This window comes from Liolophura sinensis, chromosome 1 (genome assembly GCF_032854445.1).
Source record: "Liolophura sinensis isolate JHLJ2023 chromosome 1, CUHK_Ljap_v2, whole genome shotgun sequence".
NCBI lineage: Eukaryota > Metazoa > Mollusca > Polyplacophora > Chitonida > Chitonidae > Liolophura > Liolophura sinensis.
In genome coordinates, this window is record NC_088295.1 from 46,828,819 (window position 1) to 46,834,832 (window position 6,014).

Sequence of the window (6,014 nt, forward strand, 5' to 3'; positions counted from 1 at the left end):
GACTTTTGTCATGTACCAAACGTAGCTCTGATACATCAGTATTAAGGGACGCTCGCTGATTAATCTTGTATAATGAGCATGACTGAGCATGCAGATCGCTGACTGAGCAGTGATCAACGATGTTCTGATTTTGACGTGACGGTTTCATGGGACAATACCATTGAGTAGACTTGAACAACTTTGTTCCACGAGTTCCCTCCCTTGAAAAAAGCAAAATCAAAATATCATATGCGACTGGGGATATTAACGTGACTCGGGATATTAACCTAATTGTTTCCAAGATGTGACATCTCGAGAGACGTATTTAATGTTGGTGTGATATGGTACATAAAGTAGAAATGATTTTCTTTGATAGACCCAATACTGAAATTCATGTCACAAATATATGCGACCACCCAGAAGTACATATTCTACAGTATAGGCTTTGGGCTAACGCATACAGGTAAGTTAACAATGACAGAAAGGTTTGCCTATAATTAAGGTAGAGAAAAAATATTTAAACAAACTTTACAAAGAATGGTGAGCAGAATAATAGCCTTACCACATATTTATTTATTTATTTGACTGGTGTTTTACGTCGTACTCAAGAATATTTCACTTATAAATATGAAGGCGGCCTGCATTATGGCGGGAGAAAAACGGACAACAAATCGCTAGGATCTGACAGTCATACCACGTACGGCCGGAGAGGAAGCCAGCAGGAGTTGGACTTGAACTCACATTGAACACACTCAGACGCTCTATGTCATATATACATGTATAAACCTTCTTATGAAATGCATGGGCGTATACATCTATTATATGCATGGTTTGTTTATGTTTAATCGTCTGTTTCCGGTTGATTATCTCTCAGCGTTATTGTGATCATATCGATGTCCTCTAATGCTCACTTGTTTAGGCCTTACTTGTTGCCTAACTGCACTGAACGCTTGTAACTGAAGTCAAAACATAACGCACAACTCTGTCATAGATACATGGATTAAGTATAGACCCTAGATAGGCCTATATAGGCCTTCGTCAAATGAACAAAAAAATCACTTTAAAGACTGGCCCTCCAAAAACAGAAAATAAAAGTTCCAGTGGGTGAGTGAGTGAGTGATTGGGGTTTAACGCCGTAGGTCTGCTTAGCCGAGGTATATATTTTGTAAAGCAAATGTCCACTTCACTGATGTCGCCCGCTCGAACGCCCAGCCAGATTTTATGGACTGCACGGTGGAGACTTACTTGCACACTTCGGTAGAGGCTAATATAGGCCTTTGTCAAATGTACGACCAAATCACTTTAAAGATTGGCCGTCCCACAACAGCAAATAAATGTTCCAGTATAGATCGACGGTCTTACGTTGCATTAATTTCAGTTAAGTTTGTCCACCAAGTCTTAACTAAAGACATACATGCAATTCTTAAAATGATATTTCATTTCATTCACACAGAAAACAACATGAAAAAGCAAAAATTACGCCCAACGTGGGGCTCGAACCCACGACCCCGAGATTGAGAATCTCCTGCGCCTCTTCTAAAATGCACGGGTCAGTCGAGGTTTCGACGACCAATGGAAATCACAGAACCACGATTGAATCACCAATGGAAACCACAGATCCACGAATTAACGGACCAATCGGAACAACGGAACCACGATATTGACAACAAATCAAAACCAGGGAACCAGAATTAAAACACCTATCATAGCTTCAGAACCACGATTTGCCATCCAATAAAAACCACAAAACCACAAATTAGATCTGGGTCAGTAATTCAACATGGCGAAACTGAAAGAAAACGTTAAAAGATATGTATATAAGAAAGCGGAGATCCGATTAACCTTTGAGTCTTAGTTCACAACGACAACTACAGTTTGTGAGTATGCAGGCATTCAGAGGGTTAATGCATCATCAGTGCGCTCCCATCACCTTGGGATGGGATGTCACTTATACTGACCCGATTCTATCATATATGGTATGTGAAGTATAGCGTGCCGTTGTTGTTGATGTTGTCTTTTAGGCCCTGGATGATGCACAACACCGGGTGGGTGAGTGAGTGAGTGATTGGGGTTTAACGCCGTAGGCCTTCTTAGCCGAGGTATATATTTTGTAAAGCAAATGTCCACTTCACTGATGTCGCCCGCTCGAACGCCCAGCCAGATTTTATGGACTGCACAGTGGAGACTTACTTGTACCCGTCGGTAGAGGCTAATATAGACCTTCGTCTAATGTACGACCAAATCACTTTAAAGACTGGCCGTCCCACAACAGACTCGCTTGGCGTTCAGCATGAAGGGGATAGTGCAACGACTGGTTGACCCGTATCAGTATAATGGCTCGGGCGGCTTACTTGCCTTCGGTAAGTCGTCTTAGTGAAGCAGCACTAAGTAAAAGAGCGGTGGAAATCCGTCCTGCAACAAGGAGGCACATTATGACTGAAAAATGGTTGAGTACGACGGTAAACCCCAAGCACTCACTCACTCCCACAACAGCAAATAAATGTTCCAGTATAGATCGACGGTCTTACGTTGGACGCCAAACAGGCCTGGAAAATTTCAATTAAGTTTGTCCCTAAGTCTTATCTATAGACATACATGCAAACCTTAAAATGATACTTCACTTCATTCAGACCAAAAACAACAGGAAAAAGCGAAAAAAAAAAAAAAATCCGCCCAACGTGGGGCTCGAACCCACGACCCCGAGATTAAGAGTCTCGTGCTCTACCGACTGAGCTAGCCGGGCTTACGTACACCATTTGAAAAGTTGATGATTATAGCCTGTCTAACAACACCATAAATCGCGGTTATTGATTTATTTCATAATTTGGTATAATCTTTTGTGTTTTCAAAAAATGTAAGGAATATATTTTACTTGAAATAAGTAAATCCTTACGCCTACACGGTTATTTCAAACCGATAATAACATTCTCTACCTTTGCGCCAAATTGAGCGATAAAGGGCGGGAAATGAACACACGAATTTTGGCTTAGCCTGTTACCGTTCAGTTTTGGGTGGTATTTAAAGGAAAAGTACACATTCCTTATAAACTGTATATTATTGAAAAAGAAGGTAGGCACTCGGGCTTTCTTTGAAGGGCACTGTCGTCCTTGTTAAGGGCCGTGAATTCACTTCCTTGAGCGACAGCGCTGTTGTGCCTAGTTGTTGTTGTAACATTAGGGTATTTCCTGTCAATAGCACCTTCGGTTTCGTTATGATGTCATATTCAACTTGGCTGTCTCAGTCACGATTGTGGCAGATTAGAGAGAGGGTGATACAGTTGCAGGGCTTCGTATCGTACACCACAAACACTATTCATTTCATCCGTCAAAAAAGTCAAAGTATTAACGTTGTAAGAGAAATAAATATCACAAGGTTCACGCCGGCTGATTTACCTCACTCAGTCACTGCCACAAGAGATTCATGGGACGGAGCCATCTGACAAGGTACATGACACATAGGCCTGATTAAATGCAATCAGGCTGATTAACCTTACTGTGCCACAAATCGACACAAAGGGATGTCACCAAGATGATGTTATGTTAAAACTTGACACTCCCATATTTATTAACTCTTGGATGGCCTTTGTTAAAAGTTACAATCATGAGGTTATAAATTTAACAGGAAGACGAAGCAACTTCAAGTTACAGAGCTGCTTGTAAAACAAAAGGCATTTTGTATTTAGTAGCAGTGATGAATAAACTTTACTGAGTTCTTCTCGTCTGACATTCACCCTTCTTTTTGTAAGTCAAAAGGCCTACTTGTGCTGCACTTGTAAATGCCGCTACCGGTACACCTTAACATCTGTGCAAGTTTGGTACATATATCATGCTGCAATTGATATTAGGAGAACACAGAATTATGCAACAATATATCCATGCAGGTGTAAACACCTAATAATTAACAATAACACGAATTTTATGCACAGGATCATAGCAATATACTCTTAGTACATGTATATGTACAGAAAACAATAATTTACATGCCTATACTATACCATTTTTCAGTCATATGAGGAGTCATTAAGTGTGTGTATACAACATGTAATTATATAATAATAATAAAGTTTATATGATTTCACCATATACAGTTTACTTTCTTTTGTATACGTATCTGGTATGGCAAGTTCAGAAATACAGTTGCAGTATGGGTACATGTTAAACCAGATCTTGCTTCATTTTCTTACAGATGTTATTCGAGGTGTTTTTTTGAAATTGTAGGCCAGAATGACCAAAATTGTAAACAAAAATCAGCACTCTACAGTATGTTAGACTTATTTATTTGATTGATATTTAACTCCCTATTCAAGAATATTGCACTTAGACGACCGTGGCCAGAATTATGGTGGGAGGAAACTGGGCAGAGCTCGGGGGAAACCCCACGACCATCTGCAGGTTGCTGGCAGACATTTTATGTACGTCCTGAGAGGATGGCCAGCATGAGCTTGACTCCAAGTTGAACTCACAACCAACACATTGGTGAGAGGCTCCTCTGGCTTCTGGGTCATTGCGCCACACTGGTAAACCAACTACAGCCATGGAGTACCCCTATACTGTTTAATGGACTTGAACAAAGGCTGAAATATGGAGTAACTGTAAAACATTTTAATAGATGGAGTTTTATGTGATAAGACAAAAAATTAAATACCTTGTAGATCTTGGATGACAAATCTTTTAAAATCAGACCCTGATGAGAATAAGCAAATGTCTCATTTCTCACATACATGAAATCTAAGGAGGGTTTTATAGACCATACTATCAGCGTTTAGGAACTGTGACATAGGAAGTTTATCCAACTCTTATCATGGCAATGAATCTTGGAACAACTGTTTTTATTTATGAGTAAGAGATTACTGAAATTATGTTCCCTAAAATTCTTTCCTTCTGGAGATCATCAGGAAAAAAAGATGATGGGATGTCAGAGTTCCTAGATACCATCAGTAAAAAGCCCATCATAGTATTCAAATATCTGAATGCCTTTCAACACTCTTAAAAAAAAGTCAGAAAAAATAAATGAAAGTATTTTTATGCACAGTTTTCAGTTGTCTGTATGATGAACCTTACTTCATATTTTAGCTTTCTTTTACTTTAACAAAATATGTAGGTCTACATTTCAGTCCTTCAGTCAAAAAGTTAACATACCAAGAAAATGGTTACTTGTGTTGAGAGGGGGTGACACAAGGGTACAGTAGAGGGAGATAACTTGTCAAACTACTGGGGCTCACCATACTATGCCTTCTTATGAGTCCAAGACAAAAAAAATTCAATGAATCTATTCATCCCATGACCACTCCACCACCTACATTTCCAGTATGATTGTGTACTTTTCATTTGGTTAGTGAAAAAAACAAAACAAAACATGCGCTGACAATTATGAATACACATGTACATTTGATCTGTTTGAAAATACAAAAATATCTGCAGAATAACCTGGAGTAATGGTGTAAATGCTTGATTATTTGTTTGACTGGTGTTTATTAATTACTTTGTCCAAGAATTTTTCACATGTACAATGGTAATGGGTGGTGGTGGGTGGAGGAAGTTGGAGTATATTGTGCAGACCACTGCCTATCCCCAAATACCTGATGATTTGAAAGAAACTCCTTTCTTCAAACTGCATCTAAAATAACCACAACAGGATTTGACATTCTGACCTAATTCGTCAGGGGCTAAAAAGGGACAAGAACAACCCGCATGTTTAATGAACCAGAAAAGAGCCCCTTTGAGAGTTTTCAGTAAAGTTATGAACCTGTAAAGGTGTGATTTGTTTATTTAGATCTTTGATTGTACTGAAGAATACTACACTTCGATGATGGTGGCCAGCATTACAATGAGAGGAAAACCCATGACCATCAGCAGGTTGAAGACTGACCTTCCATCATACAACCAGAGAGGGATCAGCGTGAGCGGCAGTTGAACTCATAGTGATCGCATTGTTGAGAGGCTCCTATGTCAATGTGCTGTGAACTGGCATGCTAAACGCTAGGCCACAAAGGCCTCTAGCAAAGATGTGACACTGGATACCTACAGTCAGCACAT

The 6,014-nt window shown here is 39.6% G+C and overlaps 1 non-coding gene across 1 annotated transcript; it reads right to left on the reverse strand.

Moving 5' to 3' along the window:
• Nucleotides 1-2,649: 2,649 nt before the first annotated feature.
• Nucleotides 2,650-2,722, reverse strand: Trnak-cuu (transfer RNA lysine (anticodon CUU)). Its single transcript has one exon. It is a non-coding gene; the product is annotated as a tRNA-Lys (tRNA).
• Nucleotides 2,723-6,014: the final 3,292 nt, after the last annotated feature.